The following is a 21,824-nucleotide window of genomic DNA, read 5'->3' on the forward strand; positions in this document are numbered from 1 at the left end:
CATAATATATATTATTCTGAAATGGGACAGTCTGCATATAGGGTAGTTTTACTTTTGGTTATTTCAGTACATTTTAATGCTAATACTTTTGTACTTTTACCTAAGTAAGATTTGGTATTTTCTTGTAAAAGAGTATTTTTATAATTTAGTATTGCTACTTTTAACTTAAGTAAAATATCTGAGTACTTCTTCCACCACTGTTGTTCTTGTAAAGCTAACATGACATGTTCAACAGTTGGTTCATTACAAGTTTACAGTTGACAATGATGGCTTGCGCATGTCACATGATACATCCGTGCGCGCTCCCGCCGCCCAGAATTGGACCAATGAACGCCCAGGCGGCATTGCTCCAGCGTCGGGAGCTCGCGGCAGTGTCTATTTTACAAGTGGTGTGTGCTGAGCCGAGCTGCTCACCCGGCAGTTACCCGTTGTTTGAATGTGATGAGATGTTGTCTGCACTCATCCTGTGTAGCGTAACGAAGAACGGGTTTTTATTTTTTATGTTTGCACGTTTTTGACTTTAGCTAGCGGGATATTTAACGGACAGATTAGCTTTCTATTGTCCCTCGTTTTGACTGTAGGAGCAGCTCGTGAAGGACTGACAGGCGGCTTTTTTGTGTGTGGCATGTGATACGGACAACAAGAGACTGAGGCGTGTTCACGTCTCACGGATGTTACCGGGAAAAGGAAAGGGGGAAGAAGAGGCTTTTTTTCCTTGTTCTGTTGCCTGTGGATGTGACTTTGTCCCCGCTCGGGTTCAGCAGGACATGACGGAAGAGCGGATGGATTTTATAGGGCTCCTGCTAGCTGTTGAATGGCAAGATGGAAAATGACTGTTGAGCTTAATAGTTTGTTTTTTATGTTGTGCGAATGTCTGATTTTTTTTTTTAAACGTGCAGACAGTGAACACATTTTATTTTTGTGAGCTATCGTTGGTTTAACACAGCGAAGGGAGGATCAATTCAGGCGCGGTCAGGCAAGCCAACAATGCGGATTACCTCTTGACTGTTTGTCTTTGTGTCAATACAGACTGTTTGTATAAAGTTTGAGATAGCACTTGCTGGGCGAATACCCGGTTCTTTTAGTTTTATTGTCTTTGAAAGGAGACAATACGTTGACGCGAGGTACAAATCCCACATGTGCACAGGTTGTCTGTGAAACGGCAAACTGGCTGACAACAGAGCAACAGGGACAACGATGGCGAACGACTCCATACAAGTAAGTTGACGAGGAAGAGATGACCTGCAACCTGCTTGCATGGTCCAATATAACGTATTGACGTATTTTGTAAAGGATCTTGGGTGGTCTTCTGACCCTTCCTCCGCAAGTAAATATTTTAAACCAGTGGTTCACAACATTATTTTGGGCTTGTGACGCCTTAAAATGAAGCCATATTTGCTTGTGACCCTTCATCACATGGCCTTAGTTGTGAGCAGTTCAACCAAAGACTGATTTTTCCATCTCAAGATGCAACATAATTTGGAAGTAAAAGTATTTAGCAAGCAAAAACGGATGCATTAACTGAGCTGCTTGTTGATGCATATAAAGTGGGTAGGTGAAATATTCCTGATTTGCCGTGCTTTTCTAGGACCTTTAGTGGCCCTGGGACCCCACTGTGAGGAACTACCTACCACTCAATTGAATTGGAAATGGGATACTTTGTGTTTTGTTAATAATGTATGATGGGACGCTTTCTGGTTTTGGAGAGGGCTTGTGCAGAGAGCTCCAGCAGTGTTCAGTCACAGTGTGTGTGTTAGTTACAAAGAGTTAAGGCAGGTGCATGCCGGCACAATAATGTTTTTTGTTATAACCCACATTACACACACCATTCCCAACTCTCATTGGGCATTACTCATTCATGAAAGCAACAGCGAGCAGGAAGGCTGTTTGCTTTGCATTTTACTGGAAATAGTTTATGCTGTATATTATTGTATTCGGGTAAAACACCCACAATTTAACTGATGGTGCATGTAGGCAATATGTTATGGGACCTTTGCTTTGTTGAGTCACTAAGCTTAACGAAACGATGTAGTCATTTATTTTGAAATTCTTACGACAGAGAGCTGCAAGGAGATAGACAAGAATTATGAAATTCATACGACTGAACCTAGTGAGCCATTGTTCCAGTGGAGCTTGACACACTGACATTTCAGTCCATGCAAGTGTTGTGTATCAGTTGACTTGACATGTGAGTGTGGTGTTTGGAAATACAGGTGCTAGTGCTCATGCAGGTAAAGCGGGTGTATGTGCCTTACCTGTTTGCTCTGCAATCACACATTCTTGTTTTTGCGATTTAGGAACTCTGATGTAAATTTTGTAGGAAGGCAGTGAGACATGAGACAAATTAGCATTGATATAATTAGAAGTAGCCAATTGAGACAGGTGCACACGAAATGCAGAAGTGGGACAATAGTGCGACTCATTTTTAAGTTGACTAACAATATGCAGGTTAAAAAGTGCTATTTGCAATGATTGTTGGCTGAAGATTTCACATTTGCAACCAATGTTTGTGTGTGTTATGTGTCATACAATGCTGACTAAACACTAACAGTTCTAGTTTACCCACTTCCCTTCCATCAAACATTTCACTCTTATTTTACCTTTTTCCTCCATTGCATTATAAATGGCAAGGCATGCTGTTTGTTGATTGATTATTATAGTATAGAAGTAACCTCCACATAAAAGGTTATGTTCTAAATTTGGTTTGTATGTTTATCAGCAGGATTATGGAAAAATGAGTGGCCTGATTTTCATGAAACTTGGTTGCGTGGTTGTAGCACGGGGCAAGGCAGAACCAATTACTTTTTATGGATCCTGAATCACGGGGCGGATACACAAATTAGTTTTACTTTAGTTTACATTGTGAGATTGGGCATTCAGCAATGCTGGTGGTTCGAGCTCTCCCGAGTGCCCTTCTAGTTTTTTATGTTTTTTGATACAGGTACATGTGAGAGTTCATGTTCTCACGGGATTTAAAGGATTTTGCCTGGTGACATAACTTGCAGTCTACTGTTGCTCAATCCACTATTTACTAAGTTGTTTACTAGGTGTTCCTTTCTGATTCTGAAAATCTTTATTGTTGGTGGAAATCAGTCATTATGTGTGGTTTAAGTATTTGTCCTCGGGTTTGTTCACAGCTTTAGTCCAGTATAAATTTCAACAATCAGGAGATTAATCTCTTAGTTGACAAACAGAAAATTAATCTGCAGCTATTTTGATAAGCAATTAATCGCTTTTCAAACAAAAATGCCAAATAATTGCTCGTTTACACGAGAGGGTAATCTGCTGGATAATCAGTCATTTTACAATCGTTAGTTGCAGCCTGATAACATTTTTATCTTAGACATGTCTCCGTACACATAGACGACGTCTCCATTGACTTTTTCTTCCCTCTTTAATTAGCTCCAGGAAGTCATGAACTCCAGCATGTGTCAGTAGTAAAATGAGCCACAGTCTGTGTCTAATTATCCTGCCTAAGTGCAGCATGTTTTTTGACTGCTTTAAAAAGCTTTGTACTGGGTTAGTTTGCCACTTCAACCAGGTTTAATTCTAGCTTTGGTGCCTTAATGTCCCCAGGCTAGACAGCTTAGTTACTAAATGGATGTAAAATGTTTTTTCACTCACTCTGTATCAGAAATCTTCATATGGAAAACAACCAGGGTTTTGAAAATCTGTGCCAAACACATAGAGCTAAATTTGGTCGTGCCTCGTTAGTTTGCCTGCTCCAGTGACCAGTTTGTGAGAAACATCATTGATTCAATCAACCACCCAATGAGGCTGGAGCTCGACAATGTTAATCTGCTCACACGATGAAGCCAACTGATTTTTGCAGCATCCCAAATTAACTACTGGTAGTGTCTTTCTTAAAACACTGCAGGACTGCAATCATGAGATAAGAAATGGTAATACCAAGGTGCCTGAAGGCAGTTCTGACATTTACTTTTTTGCCCCATATGAGGTGCGGTTTCAGTTTGTTTTGACCAAGCCCTAATTAGGCTCACAGAAAATAGGTGGTCAATGAAGAGACGGAAAGATGGAGATGGACAGAGCTCATGGTCTCCCTTTGATCTATGACATACTGCGGGAAACTGAAAGGGCTTACTTTCAGTCGTCACCACTTTGACAACACTGGAAACCATTACTCCCCCCCCCCCCCTTTTTTGTCCACAGAACCAGAGCAAGTAATTAGTTTTCACACCACCACAGTTTTTCATTGGGTATCTTAGTAAGGTAGATGCTGTGACGGATGCTGTGTGGAATCTGGGATGAGTGTCTCTGTAGCTTTGTATGTTGGAAATGTTTTCGACAACAATTCCGACATCTAGATGTTTCACTTTTTATAGGTTTTAAGGACTACTGAATTATTGCTTTGAAAAGAGGTTTGCTTTTTTTTAAAGGATACAAATGCATGCAGTTTAAGAGACCGAGATTTATCAGAGTTTGAGCAGCTCACTTTGGAGCCACAAAAGGCTGTATATAACTTCCCCCCCCCCCCCCACATATGCAGTAGTACTCCCCAACACCTGTAAACAGACATTTATGTTTAAAATCGGAGTTCTCCTTTTAAGTTTCTATTTCTTTAGATATGAAGCTGGCAGTGGACCAACCCTCTCACGGTGTGCCATTTGTTTGGCCCGCAGGAAGACTATATTAAACAGCCCCAATACAAACCCAACTGCGTCACACTTCTTGAGGGGAGACAAGAATGGAAGGAGGGGGGGTGTCACTGCTCTGTACAGTACACTGACAGATAGATATCTGGCGGTTTCTGCTTGTTTGACATGTTTGCTGTTTAAATGTTCACTGCAAAAGCCCAGACAACTGAGTGGTTTCCCTAAATGTACATGAGCACAAATGTTCATGTTGGCAAACGCACACACTCTCAAACACACAGATGTAACAGCTGACACGCACAGAAAGAGTCAGACACTCCAGGGAATGCATAGGAGTACTTCCCATAAGACTTACCATGACGTAAGGAGACAGTTATGTGCACAAAGTAGGCTTTTCTCAGCGCTGCCTTGGGGCCATGTAGGCAGACAGAATCCACAATAGTGCACCAAGGAACAGTTGAGCAAATGGAGACTTGGAGAGAGAGATGATAATATTCTCATTTATTTTTATGTCTGGCCTCTCAGTTGAATAAAATAATGTAGTCTAACAGGACTCCCTAACATACCATCCAATCTCTCGCATGAATAATGCTATATTTATGCTTGTAACACATGATCATAACCTCATACTGGTTCTACTGACTGTGTGCTTTATGTTCTCTGACCCACAAGGAAAATATAGCATTTATGAAACTGTTACAGACACTGTGAATAATGGATTATCAAAGCTACTCAGCATATCGAGGAATCGAATAGAAAAGTATCTTTACCCGTGATTACCAGCAAAGGAGGCTGGAGCGATATCAAGAGATTATGGTTCAACACGTTATTGGTCGGCCTACAATAATGTCCCTCGCGTGTTCATGATAACAGAACCATATTCAATTATTGGAGTTTTATGCTGTATTCATGTCTCTCTTTTTCTCTTGCTTTCTCTGCTTCGCCGCCTTGTTGTAGCGTATCAAAAAAAAAATCTACACACGCTAGCATACGTCTGATGCTCTGCGTAATTACTATGTAGCCTTAACTCCAGCAGGAAAGATGTTCGATCTTGTTAGCAAAAAGAATGCAAATGTGGAGACTCTTTGCTCTCTCTTGCTCAAAACAGCAAAGGAGAGTCAGAGAACATGTACATGGTGATTTTATATGCCGTGCAAAAAAACAAGTCGTGACTAAAGATGGAAAAACCACAAATTTCAGCCCCAATCTTAAAACTCACCATCCAACAGAATATGCTAATCTGCCACCGACTCCATCCACAAAGAGCAACCAGACCAAAATTCATACCACATTAAGCAATCAACCTGGGGTTTTAGAGAGATAGTGATATATATGTATTTATGTTCCTCGCTTTAGCTTTTTCTTGGATGATAATTTTGTATATTGTTGTTTTTCTTAAACCAATATCGTCAGTAGGGGAATTTCAATATCTCCCAACAATACAGCATAGTTGGCCATTGAAACTAATTTGAGGCTGAACATAGCCAAGATGGACATGCTCTCTCTATCTATCATTTTGGAATCAAAATCCTTCAAAAACCCATCTGCATTTTTTAATTCTCATGTGAGGATGGCCAAAAATGCTCTCCACATGGCCAATGCTGTAGTAACAATCTGTTGCATCTAAGTATTGGGCACAGTTAGGCCACTGTCCTCTGATGGGCTCTATTCAGTGTCCCAATATGGTGTTCACATTACAGAAGATCATCTGTGTCTGTCGGTAGCCATTTTCCAGTGCAGGGATAAGATGTCCTTGCTAAAGGACGTGTCTATGGATGTGTTTGTATCAATTCAAAATTATAAAAAAAATAATGCGGAACTGAAATTTAGTTTATTTAGGAGGAGGGTGTTAAAATCAACAACATGTACTATCCTTTTTACTATATTGTAAAAGGAACTACCTTTTACAATTTCCTACTTTTTTATGAGACTAGATCAACAAATAGATTAATAGTGGCAGAAAACGTATACAGTCATCTGCAAAAAGAAGCACATGCATGTACATTTCCATGACCCATAGGCAACTCCATCTGCTGACGTAGATCATGATTTGATCAAAATCTCCTTAATGGTTGAATTGTTTAGCAACAACAACACTTTTGTTTTCAGAGGAAGTTTGCTGACATGGTTTATAGTTTGCTACCCACTCCTGTAGACCTGCTAGGATCAAACATGTTTCCCTGATACTTTCATTCTCTCATGAATGAAATGCAGTGGCCCAGCCTATTGTTAACTCTGAACAATCTGTCTATCTTTAATTATATATATTTTCGCACCTTGACTTGGCCATTTTGAAAAGCACTACTGTAGCTGTATTATTGCTGCTCTGATAGGAGCAGGTCAGATGTGGGTAAGGCTTTACTTGGGCCTGAGGGTGGAGGGCTGAGGGAAGGGGAGGTCTAAAGGGCATTATGCTGATGAGACTCTACAGCCGCAGTAGTACAATAGGTTGTATTGTCTGACACCGGCAGCTCAGATCACATTCAGTTCACTGTGAGTTCATTTTCCTCATCCTGGCTGGAGCATATTGGTGACCACACCCTCACCAACCAACCCACCAAAGTGCCCACCCTCAGGCTGGGTAGTAAAGCCCTATATAGTATTAAGTGTGGTTAATAGTAGGCCTGCACAAAATATATATATATATTAAACTTTTATATCTGTTTAATAATGCAAATAATATCATTATCGCAATATTCAACAACGTTATTGCATATTTTCCTCATGTCGTGAAACCCTACCTAATGACGTGTGGGTTGTTTTTGTCGATGGAGGGCTGAGGGTGTTTGCTTTTACATGAAATGTACACGAATACTGAAATCCCTCGTGTATTTAAACCGTGTTTGTGCTTCATAGTTTGGCCCCAGCAGCTACTCCAAGCTGATGTTTCTCTTCATGGATATTGCCCGGTTTCCTTATCTCTCATTCACATCTTTGTGACCTTCCCTTTGTGCAAACATCCCATAATTCTCATGACCTCATAGCGATGTACCGTACCCCTGCATTCCTGCTTCAGATGGACCCCTCCTTCCTACACACTCACACACTCACACACTCACACACACACACACACACACACACACACACACACACACACACACACACACACACACACACACACACACACACAAGCCAGCAACAGTGAGCTCACACACTGGCGTGACATCACTGATCCTTGGCCAGTGAACCCTCCCAGCTTTCTGGGAGGGCTGGAAAAAGAAGGATGGTTAGAAGGATGTACAGGAGCAAGTCAGGGTGGGTCACTCAGCCAAAACCTAAATGTAACAGACATTTTACTCCTCTGTTAGAATAGTTTACAGATGCTGAAGTTGTGTCTTCATGTCTGCATTACTAAACATTTGGTAACCATGCTTGTTTATGTTTTAGTCTTTGAGGAATGACTGCAGTTCTATAATTAAACTTCACTTACCCTTTCGCATGGCTTGTCAACATCAGCCTTGCACTACGACATACCTTGACCCTTGACCCCTCCTCATTGTGGCAGTGCCCAGGGCCCCCGTGCCACATGTATCGATCGCAGCCCCATCGCTCAGCGCTGTCGTGCTGTTTAAACAGCCACTCGGTTAGGTTATTAACTATCTCTGGAAGAGCTGGAAGATTTTTCTGAAATTGAAAGCCAAAAATGCGTGTTGAGAAATGTAGAAGTAGCGATTTTAAAAGCGTAGTTATAGTGTTTCTTTCTTTAACTAGAATATTAAACAAACAGGATGAAGAATTCATTAAGTGAATAGTTGTTGTTCTGGTGAACCTCCCAGCAAATAAACTAAATGGTTTAGTCTGCATCGAAATACTGTCAATATAAAACCCCACACTGAGCTTTTAGAAGAAAGAAATCCACAGAGAGCATTATGCTGTAATCTCTGGGAGGCCTTTCATTTTAGGGAAATGTACTCTTCCCAGAATAATACAAGATATTTGAGGATATATAAGCTGATGCAATATTAGATATTAAAAATAATCAGGAAATGCTGTGTTTTGACAGATTCTATTGATAAGTATGTGTATTTACAACTGTAGTTTATGGCTTTGATATGGTGTTGATGAACAATATTGTGCAGGACTTGGCCAATAAACTGTTTATTCATAGTTTTAAATGAATTCTTAATTCACCTCCCACACTGCCTGCCACATAAGTGTACAATGTTCTCCTCCTTTTGCACACATAATGGTGATTTACGCATGGTGATTTCCCCCACAGCAGGGGATCGGCTGGTAAACAGTTCATGAACAAAGAAATCTCAGCCAACCTAATGCGATAAACTAGGCATGGTTCCTGAGAGCTCGCACTACAACTATAAAGCGCTAATACTGTATGTGTAAGCCTCATTAGACAGTCGGGGGATACCTCCATAATAAATCTAAAGGTAGCTTATTAATTATTTTTATCCGACCATGTTAAGGATATTTTGCCCCCAAATTTGACAACAGGCAACTGCTGGTGTAATCTGCGTGTGGTTTTTAAGCATTATGACTTTACCATCCAATTTAACGGGTAATGCAACAGAATGTCGGTGTTCATTTTCTGTTCTAGAAAATGACTTGTGGGGGAAAACGTTTATCTTGCTTGCTATGTCGCCATGGATTCAGAGGGAATTTTAATACAGTTTTTCCCCTTGCAGGGTATGAAGATGGTTGCCAAAAGTCTCTATATAATATACTAACCCTCAGTTGCCAGGTTAAACAAACCTCACTGTCAATTTTGACCACAGAAAGCCCCTGGTGGACTGGGCAGATTCAGCATGGTTTGACATGAACGTGGTCTTGGACAAAGACATTGTGTGGGAGAACTGTAGTGTTGAATGACGCTGTACAATCTTGAGTGATTGACTGATAGCAGAGTTTCCCAATGCCATGTGGGCTCCAAAGAATTTTCTGTCAAATTTAGAAATTCTGTGGCTTAACCATGTAGTGTGGCAGGATGTGGAGACCAATTAAAATGAAAATTGGTGCCTATAGTGTAAGTAAATGGTGGAAACAAGCAGCTAAAATGTCCATACTGAAAAAGAAGGATGTTGGTTGTGTCATCTCCGACATTTTACAACAGAACAGGCGGAAACTTGGTTATGGCAGATAACAAGATGAATATATGTGTGTCAGCATAATGCTGCCTCGTGCATAATCTCTAAAGTAAAACAGTATGTAGCGGACTTAAGTCAGTAAGTATAGAGCTGACAACCGGCATGCAGCTTTGGTTCCCAATGTTGCCATTTTGTATGTTTACAATTATAGTAATAGTGGTCCTGTGCAATTTTCTATACCCATATTTTTAATAGGGCTGTAACTATACATCAATCTGGTTCTATACGTTCAATGATCAAGGACCCAATATGAAAAAAGTGAAAACATCAATAAATACTGTGTTAGGTGTGTAAGTCACAAGTTTCATTACAATAATGTTATATCGACAGCAAGACCATATTTCCCGATATCACAAATTCAAAACATAGACTAAGGGTTTTATGAAAAATTGGGGACAGTTTGTAAATGAAAGCGAGACTTGCTGTGTTCATGTTCAGCAGTGTCTGTTGTTCAATGTAAAGCCTGACGGATATTGGATTTTTTAAGATGATACCAACGTTGATATTTGGTAGCAAAGCTTGATACAGATTCCTTAGATACATACTATGCAGGACCGGTGGAGAGGCCATGGTGACCTCAAACAGAGTTAGATTTCTCTATTGCAATTTCTTCTTACTTATTGGCCAACATACACAGATGCCTAATACTATATCTGCAATTAGTTGATATTGTTATCTGTAGTCCAGAGCTGAGGCTTTTGAAGACCGTAGATTTCTCACTCAAGCAGAAGATTTTACACAGAGGGAAGTGGTTATAATAGTCGATGGATAGTTACCATGCTTGGTGTTTCTTTTGCTGGCTGAGCTTCACTGTACCAGCGTCCTCGCAGTGATGATGTGTTGGGAGTTTTACATTTACACCAACACATCCCTGACGTTGTAGTAAATCATGTTAATCATGTACCTCATTACTCGTATTTCAGTGTAGCACCATAGATTAAGAAAATTAAAATGAATGAATTATTTTAGGATAAACGCATTAGTCGTACAGTAGACAACATTCTATTTTAAACTAAGACTTTTATATACATGCCCAATGCCAGGAGATATGTGTCTGTCCTGGGTCCTATATCACATTCTGTCATATGCATCTACTTTTCCTAATTCAGTCACACAGTCCTGAAGAGGAGGATCTCCAGCTGTCTTCCAGTTCCTGAGAATTATTTGCTGTTCAATCATAAAAGTTTGTCGAAAAGCAGATAAGACTTTACGGTCTCCTAATAATATAAACTCTTTAGACAGAATCTCAAATGATGCACCCAAATCTCATTCCCAGACAAATTTAGGGGCTGCGACACTTTTATTCCCTCCATATTCTAAAAGCATTCTATAATATTTGAGGCATTTGATGTTGTCCTTCACCAAAGACCCGGATAATTTTATGTAACTCATCTGCTGACCTTGGAGATTGTAAACGTGACCCTAAGATCTTTCGCAATATAAGGCGTAGTTGAAGATATCTACAGAACTGAATTTTTGGTAAATCATTTTGTTGTTTAAAACCATCAGACGTATTGGTGCAATATACATTTCCTACTGTAAGAATACCCTTTCCCACTCATTCCTTCCAAATAATTAATTTGTTATTTATGCTTAGCCTTGGATTTAGCCAAATGCAAAGTTCTGCAACATCCACTGCTACATTAAGGAAACATTTTCTGGCCTCTGTATTGCAGTTTAAACTCCCTCTGATGAAAGGTTCTGGACCAGTCGTGAATGTAAATTGATCTACCATGTTGCCCTTCTGTTATCTTACTCCCCCCTCCTCCCCTCTCTCTTCAACCCTCTCCCGCTATCACTCCCTCTCTCCGGTCCAGGCTACGCACCAGCTGCTCTCCTCCTCCTTTCCTGCTCTCCCTCTACAGTCCTCTTGTTTTCCCATTTGAGTATGGTCGGACCTCAAGAGTCGTCCTCCCCCGGGGATAATTAGAAGGAAAATACTTTTGCTTTTAAGTGATGTTGCTGCAGCCAAATACACATCACACTTGCAGGCTAAACATGGTTACCTTACTGAATAAGTTATTACTGTCTGCATGCTAATTCTGTCATGCACAAACCTGGACCGTGAATATATGTTAATTAAGACTGTTGGTGGTCTGGCGTATTTCCACAGTAAGAAAACAATTGTGAATGTTGGAGATCACCATTTAAAAAAATAGATTACTGTATGATTGCTTAAGTAAACAGTTAAAATTAGAAATACATGTGTGCATTATTATTATTATTATTATTATTATTATTATTATTATTATTGATCTCATGCTTTCAAAATATGGCTCTGATAGTTTAAAACATTTATTTTATACTATTTTTAATGCTATTTCACACTTTAGCCTTTTAATGGTGATATTTTATACAATCTTTAATGCTGCTACTCTATGCCACTTTAAACTACTTTAAATGCTTTCATTCTGTACTGTTCATTGTTGCTATAACTGGTTTAACGTTGAATGCGTATACATTTCAGAGTGTATTTTTGAAAAACCTGAGATCAAATAGATTGATACCGCGGGAAAAAGAGGAAGTTTCATGTTCTTTACACAATTAGTGGAAAAGTAAAGAATATTACTGGAGAAAAACTGGCTTTAATCGATAGATTTCATAAAACTTAACAAACTGGGGTTTATTTATGAAACATGCTTTGAACCTAGATTTTGCCAAAAGAATCTGGACTCGCAGAGACGTCTGTGTTTTAAACGTTAATAGGTCAATAAAGAGGTTGACGCTGTAAATGTAAAATTCAAAGGGAGTAAAGCAGTTGAAAGGCCACAGGGGCCCATTGTTGATCTCATGCTTTCAAAATATGGCTCTGATAGTTTTCCCGGCAGATCGGGAAACTTGGCATGATTTCCAATGCTATTTCACACTCATTTACAGCAACACTGTGATTACTGTACTGTAAAAGCTCTTATTCTCTCTAATTTTGTCTAATGTTTTTGTTGTGAAGCACTTTAGGCTACAATTCTTGTATGAAAGGTGCTATACAAATAAAGCTTATTATATATTTGTTTTGACTGAGCAAAGCGGGCAAATATTTGCCAGCATGGTTTTGATCAAATCTTCCATTGCAGTACAGAAAGTATTTGTCAAAGTTGATGCGCGCGCGTGTGTGTGTGTGTGTGTGTGTGTGTCTGGGGTTTGTGTGTGTTTTTGTGCGTCATACACAGAGGGTGTGACTTCTAAGATATAAATAGGCAACGTGCAGTTATTAAAGTCTCCCCCACAAACAATCCCTCTCATTAGAAAGGGTTGGAGATCGAGTTACACTGATAGCATTGGGCCCACTGGGAGGTTTAGTAATGTAGGAATGTATAGTGGGGGAGCTGGGTGGAGTTGCAGTCAAATGCCTTTGAATTAAATCGGTTCAAAATGTAAAAAACATTGTTATTTATTTATTTACCATTAGTATTGCAAAATATAACTATATATAGTTTTATTCATTCTACAATGTGTAGAATGAATAATGTGTTCGGCTTCATCTAGCTTTTTTTATATGCAGTACTACTCTGCAAGGCAGGTAATGAAATCAGCATCTGTCAGAAACAGGGTAAATGTTGCCAATTGTTGTGGCAGGTAAGTAATATCTCATTTTATATTAAGAAATGCATAGTTTTAAGGCGATTCCTAAATTATAAATCGTCAGGGATTAGAATTACATGAGATATTTCTACTGTCTGGTACCACTGACGTCGACTTTAGAAGTGGCAGACAATAACATTGAGTGGCCATTAGAAATGTTCAGTGACCTGCCACAGTGGCAAGGGAGGAAGAGGAAACAGGTTTGAAAGTGTAAAATAAGTGGAGTTCCCCTTTTTAAGTGATGATAAAACTCCTAGATAGTTGCTGTCCTATTCCTGTCTTGTAAGGAAGAAACTTAAAATGTTAACTCCTTATTTTGCAGCACTTTATAGCGATAAATTGAGGCGGTGCTGCAAAAACACATTTAGTCAGGCTTCTTTAAGCAGTACATGTTTGCTGATGCAATAAAGTGCCATGTCATGATTTCATCATGCGCACCAACAGACTTGCAGTGTAAATAAATGACCATGTGAAATGTGAAGCCATAGCGAGAACAAACAAACTTGTTAGTTAGTACTTTTCATCTGCGTTATGCGTTTTACATTTGTCTTGAGATTACCACCACCTTCAGTTCATGTCTGGAATGTAAGTTTGCAGCTTTGCACAGCTCGCTGGATATTTAACACTCAGTCAGTGTGACACCCGGCTTTGTCTTCATTCAGCTCCTGCTCATTCGAAAGTCGGCAAGCCTGAACGCTGAGGGATCGTTAGACAAATAGATATCTGAGGAAAAGGAGGGGACAGGTGTTTCCGGGTGTGTTACCTAGATGCTGTGCTGTCATAGGAACAGCTGGCAACAGGATGATGTCATAGTTTTTCTGCCTAAAGGTTTACACGCATGCGCACACGCAGCTAGCCATTCCCAGTCTTATTTAGGAATTCATCCCTATTTAGAGTCAGTGGGGCATTTTGTATGCATGTACAAAATGTTGATTTAACACAATTTACATATCACTTCTTCTTTTTTTTGGATGCTTTAATGAGAGTGGACTCTCTCAGAGGACAATTAACTAAGCGCATGCTCTGAAATTATATTCCGCTATGTAATTAGAGATGGGATTGAAATGCTTTTTCTCCTCCCACTTGATTAAACTTTTGCTTAAATTAAACTGTGGTTACTCAATCAGGTCCATTATAACTAAATACTTTATGTAACCTGATTCAAACCTCTCCCTCTTTCAATTCAGTTAAATGGTGTCTGCTTAATTTATCAGCCAACACACCCATTTTATCTCTCTTATCTACTGTCTAATGTCTCATCCACAGGTTTGTTGTTTCCACACTTGTCTCCTAAAAAATATGCCTTTTATTTCTAAGCCACACCTTTAACTTGTTGTTTCTATCCCAGCTTGGGCCTCTGCAAAGCTGAGTGCTTTCAACAATATTAAACACGGGATGATGACAGACTAAACGGATTAAACTGAAATTATGTAACGGGACACATTTAATATGAAAACAGTTGCTTGTTTATTGTTACTCGAAAACCGCTCTTGCACAACCAAGATGCTGAATAAAGTTACCTGGTAAAAAAATTTAGATTAAAAAATTCTGTATTTCTTTTGCCAACGGGGGCGTCACCAGGCCATTCTGTCTGTAGCTACCTAACTGAGACTTAATACCTTATTATCATCTATCTTCCTTTTTTTATATAGATCTAAGGACAAAAATATAGAAATTCTTACAATGAAAACCCACTTTTCCCTTTTGATTCATAACTCGATGCAAAAGTGTTCAGCGTGTACTGTATGTATTGTGCCAAAGCCAACTAACTTGAAATCCAGAGTCAGTAATGTCCCTTAACTGTGACCACATAACTGTTGGTGAGCTGAACTTGTCCCTGCAGGTCCTGACAACACACACACCCACACACACACACACACACAGAGAGAGAGAGACCTGCTGCACGGGTCTCTGCTGCTGCCACACCTGAACCCAACTGTCATAACCGTTAATGCTGTGACACATACACTAAAGGTAATGAATCTCCGGGGTGCTCCTGATTCACCGTGTACAGCCGCGCAGTCTCCCATGGGTGATCTCAAAATACAAATGTGACGTACTCGTAGCCAGTTTCTGTCTCTGCCCACATGCTCACACACTCGGTTATACATGTTTTTCACACACACATTGTAACTTGCAGTCAGCTGTTAGTCATGACTCAGCTGAACCAACTAATGCGCAGACGACCAGGTATTTTCCGCGCACCTAAATTTTTTTAAAATTTTTTTTCCTAATCGTACTGAAAATTAAAAGACTCATTCGGGAGATGTCACGCCAGTTTCACGCAGTATCTCTATGACGATCGCCAAATAATCCCGCCTAATATGGAGCACTATCGGCAGTGCAAAAATGAAATTGAGAAAAGAACCGAGTAGCATGAAAAGCAAATTCAGCAATTGTGATTATGTTAGTGTTTATTTAGCATCCAGCTCATTTAGCTGCTGTGCCTAAGTACAGCCTCACAGAGCCTTTAACATGGCTGTAGACCAGACTCCTCATTCCACTGATATCATTGTGGACACTAAAGAAGAAGAGATTGCACATGCAGCGTGTGACACGATACAAGAGACTCTCCACAGAAACTGCTACAAGCTATAGATGAAGCAGCATGTCCTCTAAAGATGTACATCAGATGATAGTTTGTCACATGTTTTGCACTCAGTGTTTGTGTGGAAGTGGTTGGACCCTGTGTGTCTGTCCTATGGCTGTATAAAGAGAACTGGACACAGTGTTGGAAGTTGCACAGTGGCACATGAAGCCAAAGTGTTTCGAGTGCCGAGTATAAAATTAACCAGAGCTACTGTGGGCCCACGGAGCAAGGACACTAGCGCTTTCTTTAACTTTTTCTGCCAGATTCTCAGTCTCAGCTCGCTCACTGCTGTTCAAATAGACTGTGAATCCCTGGCCTCCCTCTTCTCCTTCTGCTTCCTCCTTTGAGTGCTTGAGCCATTCCTTGTTCCCTTCCTGGCCATCACACTCACCCCTGCTTTGCTTTTTCTTAGTGATGCAGGAGGTCTTGAGGAACAAGTCGGAATTGTGTCTCTAAAAAGACAACATGACGATGTGATTGTGATAGTGAATTGCAAGATGCGCGTTAGAAAGATGATTCAAGTCTTCATCTTTAATGATGGTCGAAAACAAATCAGGGGTGCAAGAAGAGACAACTATAGCACCTTTTGAATTGGAAATAGTTTTTGATTTTCCAGAAATGTATTTATTTATGCAGCCCTTTTTATTGTGTATGTTAGACTACTTTACGGCAGTAGCACTCTGCCAAATGTGCTCTCAATGAACTCTTCTCCACCCATGAACACAAGCTCCCTCTCTCATCCTCCCTCGTCCCCCCCATGTGTCTGATGTCTGTGTGTTTGGCAGTGAGTCTGGCCTCCCAGCAGGCTCTCACATGCTCTTTTATCCATCAGCCGCCTCTGGCACTGTGGGTCGACCACCCTCCCTTTCTCCTCCACCTGCTTCTTTATCATTTTCTGGCTGACCCTCTTTGGCTCCCTCTCTTCTCCTCCCTCCTGTCTCTCTTTTTCTGGCTTTCTTGGCCTTTGTCTGTCTCGTGGGGAAGGGTGGTGTCTGTCTCTGGTCTCCTCTTCCCTGCAGTCTCATCCCTCCCTCTGCGTGTACAGAAAGAGATGAAAAGGAGGAGTGTCAGCAAGGGAACTGAGATGCCGTGAAACTAAATGGGGAAAAATTTCCCTCCCAAAGGCAGTTTTAGTATAATCGGTGGGAGGGGCACAGAAAGTGCAGTGTGAAGAAAGAGTTTTGTGTTTAGCTGACTTTTAATGGGATCATTTTGCTGTATAATGGCCCTGACCTAAATGATCATGGTATGCAATATTATCTTTATAATTATTGAATGCTAAAATAAATTAATTCAGTGACTTGTGACATTAACTTCTCATATAAGCTGTGTATATTTGTTTAAGTTGTTTGAATATTCTTTGGCACAGCACAGACTATTAAAATAAAATAATACTTTAGTACTGTGCGACATTATGCTACTATATGTACATTTGTAACTATCTAGCCCATTATTATTATTATTATTATTAATAATAATCATTTTGGAGTACCAGTACAAATTAGTAGTAGTTTTAAAAGACATTGTTCTAAAAGTTGTTTAACAATTAGTCGATAGAAAGAAAAACATCTGCAACAATGTAAAGTTGTTTTGTTATTTAAGTATACCAACCTTTGGGTGGTTCCAAGCTTTTCATGTAAGGATTTGCAGCTTTTCTCTCATATCATAGTAAATGTAATATATTTGGGTTATGAAATGTTGTTTGGACAAAACAAACGGTCTTAAAACGTCACCATAGGGTTTTAGAATATTTTGTGCGTATGTACATCCTCTCAGAGCCACAAACAAGACTGTAGACCTGTTAGTCTTGTTACTAAGACACATAAATCTCTGAAGATATGAGGCTTCCACCTGACAACACTCCTGTTTTAAATAGGTTCAGTCTCATCCATGTGGTATTTAACACGATACAAATCAGTAGAGGAGACTGTAGGGAGTGTAGTGAAACGTAGGCCAGTGACTTTATCGCTTTATTGTCTCTCCCCGTCTCCCTGCTCTTAGTTTACCTTTCCCTTAATCCCTCCCTCTCTCCTCCCCGTCTTTCCTGCCAGGTTGGCTGTTGTCACCACTCAGGCGTCTCAGGAATGCCTCCAGATGTTTTCTTTATCTGGCTCACTCACACGCACGTACGCACACGCACACAGTCTCTTGTGCACATAAACGGAGTGAAGCAGTCCTTGTTTTTTGGTGGTTCAGGTGGAAGTCTGTATCTAACCTTTTGCACTCAGATCCAGGAGCAGCTCACGTCCTTCTTTATTCATGCGATTCACAAGGAGCGACAAACCCAAACTGACATCAGATCTGTGCTTCACTGCGAATCGGCCATGAAGACCCATTTCTATCTCTTTACTTTAGAGTTAATGCACACAGAGTAAAATAAAGTGATATCAGTGCTGTTCGTGCAGCTCTGCAGGACTGTCTTCCCATGAAGTTCATCTAGGCAGATACCCCAGACCTGTCGGAGCAATTACACAGACATCTCTACATGTAGTCTAATAACACCCATACAGTGCTTCAGACTTCTCACAGAAACAAGTACAGCACCAAAGAGCTTGTGCTACTTTATTCATCATTAACCTTTTTTGTTTTTTGTTTTTTTTTATCCTTTATCGTTATGTCATTGAACTAACCTCTGATATTCAACCACTGAACCATAAACTCAACAAGAATACTGGTTATCACGTCTGCACGCTGTTAGCCTGCAAGAGTGCCTCTTCAAAGTGCAGAGGCTGACTTGGTGCTGAAAAGACTTTCTAGTTTCACTTCCTGATCTAAAGATATGAACACCATTCTGTTCTTACATTTGTAAATCATAGGTCAGTACATGGTTTTTGTTCCTGTCCCACAATCAGACACATTTGTAACAATTTTGAAAGACTTAGTTCTCAGAAGTGAATCAGACACGACTGAAAGAATTAACCCGACGACCCAAATCAAACCCACTTTAAAGACATGCACAGGCAAACTGTGAATCACTGATTTTAGGCATCTTGAATACCTGTGTGGTACCTGTGCAGCTAAAGGCCATTTTAGAATATTAACTCTTGTTGATGTGAAGGTTGAAGGCACCTATTAGAAATCACTTTGCAGCAAAAGGTGCCAAATGAATGTAATGTGTTACTTTCATGAGTAAAGGTGTGAACTTGTCCTCCTCGTTGGTTTTTACCTTCAAGACAAAATTGTAATTTAAAGACCCTGCATGCACATAGCTAACCCTCAATGCTGTGGGGGTTTGCAGTACCTTTAATACTTCATATTAAGTATTGCATATGTGTTTGTCTTCATACTCCCCTCCCTCCCTGTTTAAACAACATACACAGCTACAGTTAACATAATCAGAATGACTAAACCGGCTTCATTTTTCTCACACGATATCAATTTGTTCTGGTGTTCATCTGCTCACAGGTGTGTGCTAAGAAGCAGTGTTATGAGAAGCAGGGCGTTTCTGAAGAGCTGCATGCTCACTTTATCTTCCCTTTGTAAATAGAGCTTCAGAAATGTAGCCGTGTCGGAAAGCCAAATATTCCACTTGAGGTGTGTTTACATTCCCACCTGGTTTAATTTCAAACTATTACTGAAAATGTTACATCGGTGTTCTCTCTGCTGAGCAGAATCAAAACACACAGCGTGTTGTGTACTAGCCGTAGGATGATTGACAGCCGTAGGAGCATCCTCACCGACTCAGCAGGGCAGGGATTGGACAATGATTGATGGGTGTCTGGACCACTCACTGAGCACGTCTGTGAAACCTAGTGATTGACAGATGGCCTGCAGAGCTGAGGGTCCTCCCCCTGCTGATGAGGAAGAATAATGCCTCTGTGTGTTTGGTCTCTGGAGAAAAGCGCAGCAGAGTAGCTGTTTGTTCCTTTTCTTTGCTTCCTTTTCTCTCTCTATTCCAGGAAAGGTTCAGTGGTCATGGAGCCACTTCACCCTGCACAGACTGTGTTTACATTCCCACGAGAGGATGTTTGTCATTTAAACATCTACCTCTGTCCACTGAGGTCTCTTTATGATTGACTCATCCTTTGCGCTTCCTCTCTCCTCCTTGTTTTGTCCAACCAGCAGACCAAAATCCAAATATATTAACTATACCACAAAGAAAAGGAAGCAAATGTTTGTCATTTTTTTCTTTAAGAGACGACTAATCTATTATTAGAGTACGGTAGTTGTTTCAATCAAGCACACTAGCTGTGTGTCTGTTGCACAGTTTACTATGTCAATATGTGTCTGACTGTTATGGATACTATGCAGTAGTAGAGCCAGGTCGTTATAGTGGCCACTGTTAGTTTATTGCTGCCAGTATTGGCATTTATATCTGCAGATAAGTAAAAAGAAATTGCACAACAGAAACGGAAAACGTATGTTTGAGGTAGAGCATGAAAGTTCCCTCTTGACCTTGGAAATAAAAACGAACCTCGAAAGCTTAGAAAAAGGCTAGTGTTAAGATTAATTTGTTTATTTCCTCAAGTGTTTGAGGTCAATGAGAATCCGTGGTAGTATCATACAGTAGTTTTTCCACCAGAGTTCCCAACAACCTCTGTAGTCTCAATTACCAATTGCTAGTAACATGTCTTTTATTTTTTACAAATTTGAGTTTTTTCATTTGATGGATGCAGGCACTGATATCCTACATGAAAATGAACTAGATGGGTTTTATTTAAATTAAATAAAAAAAGCAACAAGCCTACTGTGGATGACGATATAAAGTTTCATAATGATTGAGCCATAATTAGATTCAGGATCATGGGAGGGCAGATGGAGAGATGCTAAAATGTTTTTGGGGTTTGTCTGAGACTTTGTGAAACTAGTTTAGTCATCTAGTGTGTATCTGGCCTATGAAAAGTTAATAACCTCGGCTGGTGTCTTAGTGCTAATATGAAGCCCTTTTACACGCTTTAGAACATTTTGTACTCCTCACCCTGTAGGACTGCTTGATAGTCATATGAAACTGATATTTAATAAATCTGACATTAGTAAATTCCAAACATTTTTGATGTTGACTATTTGAACTGACAAAAATCTGATAAATATATTCTTTCTGGAATGTTTTGCACTTGATGCTGCTGTGAGGAATTTCTGTAGTGACTTTGTTTGTGTGTGTTGCAGCGTGTGAGCAACGATCCAGGTGAGCTTCAAGCACTCCGCCCAAGGTTTGCATTACAAAACGGCAGCTTCCTGACGTGCGGTTCAACACATGTCAGGAGAGGGAGGGAAATGGAAATGAGGGAACAAAGTCGTTTTCTCCCCTTAGGCCAGAGGGAACGATACACATGAACACAGCACCTTCATCATTGCCCTAATTCCTAATAAAATCTTGTGTCCTGACTATTTCTTTTGTCGGTAATTGGTGCTGTGTCTAGTGTGTTCTGCACCAATCAATTGAAGCGTGTCAAATGAAATGATTGGACATGTTTGTGCAAGATGAATTAGTTTGGCAATCATGTTTGTCCTGTCACTAAAGAGTTGGATGCAGCTCAAAGAATAAGATTGCCTCCACATCTGCCAAGCTTTCATGCTCACGGGACCTGTATCGAAAAATGGAAGTGGCCAATTGGCTGTGATAACAATGGCGGCCAGGTTGAGCCAAGTATATGAATATCATGCTATTACAAATGGCAGAGCCAGCTACCGTAATAGAGACTAGGGACATTTTTGAGTTCAGTGTTTTCTGCCAAAAGTGCCACTTGTTTTTCATGGATTTCAGTTTTTAGGGTGGGGGGTGGTTAAACTTAAGTTGGATGTTGGTGGTTATTGTGGAAGGAAGTAGAAAGGGAGAGGTGAGAAGTCTGGAGTGAGGTAGGCAGGGGCGTTTATGTAGGAAGACCTGGAGGGGCTTAACGTGGCCAAAGGGGTTAAAGGTCAAATTTCACCTGAGTGGGTGTAGATGTGTTGGCAAAAGATCGGGTCACCTTGTCCCTGTTTAAGCCATCGCAGCCATGTCTT

General features: G+C 40.2%; 1 long non-coding RNA gene across 1 annotated transcript; it reads left to right on the forward strand.

Moving 5' to 3' along the window:
• The first annotated feature begins 368 nt into the window (after positions 1-368).
• On the forward strand, positions 369-21,206 carry LOC115015748 (uncharacterized). Its single transcript, XR_003833026.1, has 2 exons — positions 369-1,218; positions 20,988-21,206. It is a non-coding gene; the product is annotated as an uncharacterized LOC115015748 (long non-coding RNA).
• The last annotated feature ends 618 nt before the right edge of the window (positions 21,207-21,824 follow it).

Source organism: Cottoperca gobio, chromosome 1 (assembly GCF_900634415.1).
Source record: "Cottoperca gobio chromosome 1, fCotGob3.1, whole genome shotgun sequence".
Classification (NCBI taxonomy): Eukaryota; Metazoa; Chordata; class Actinopteri; order Perciformes; family Bovichtidae; genus Cottoperca; species Cottoperca gobio.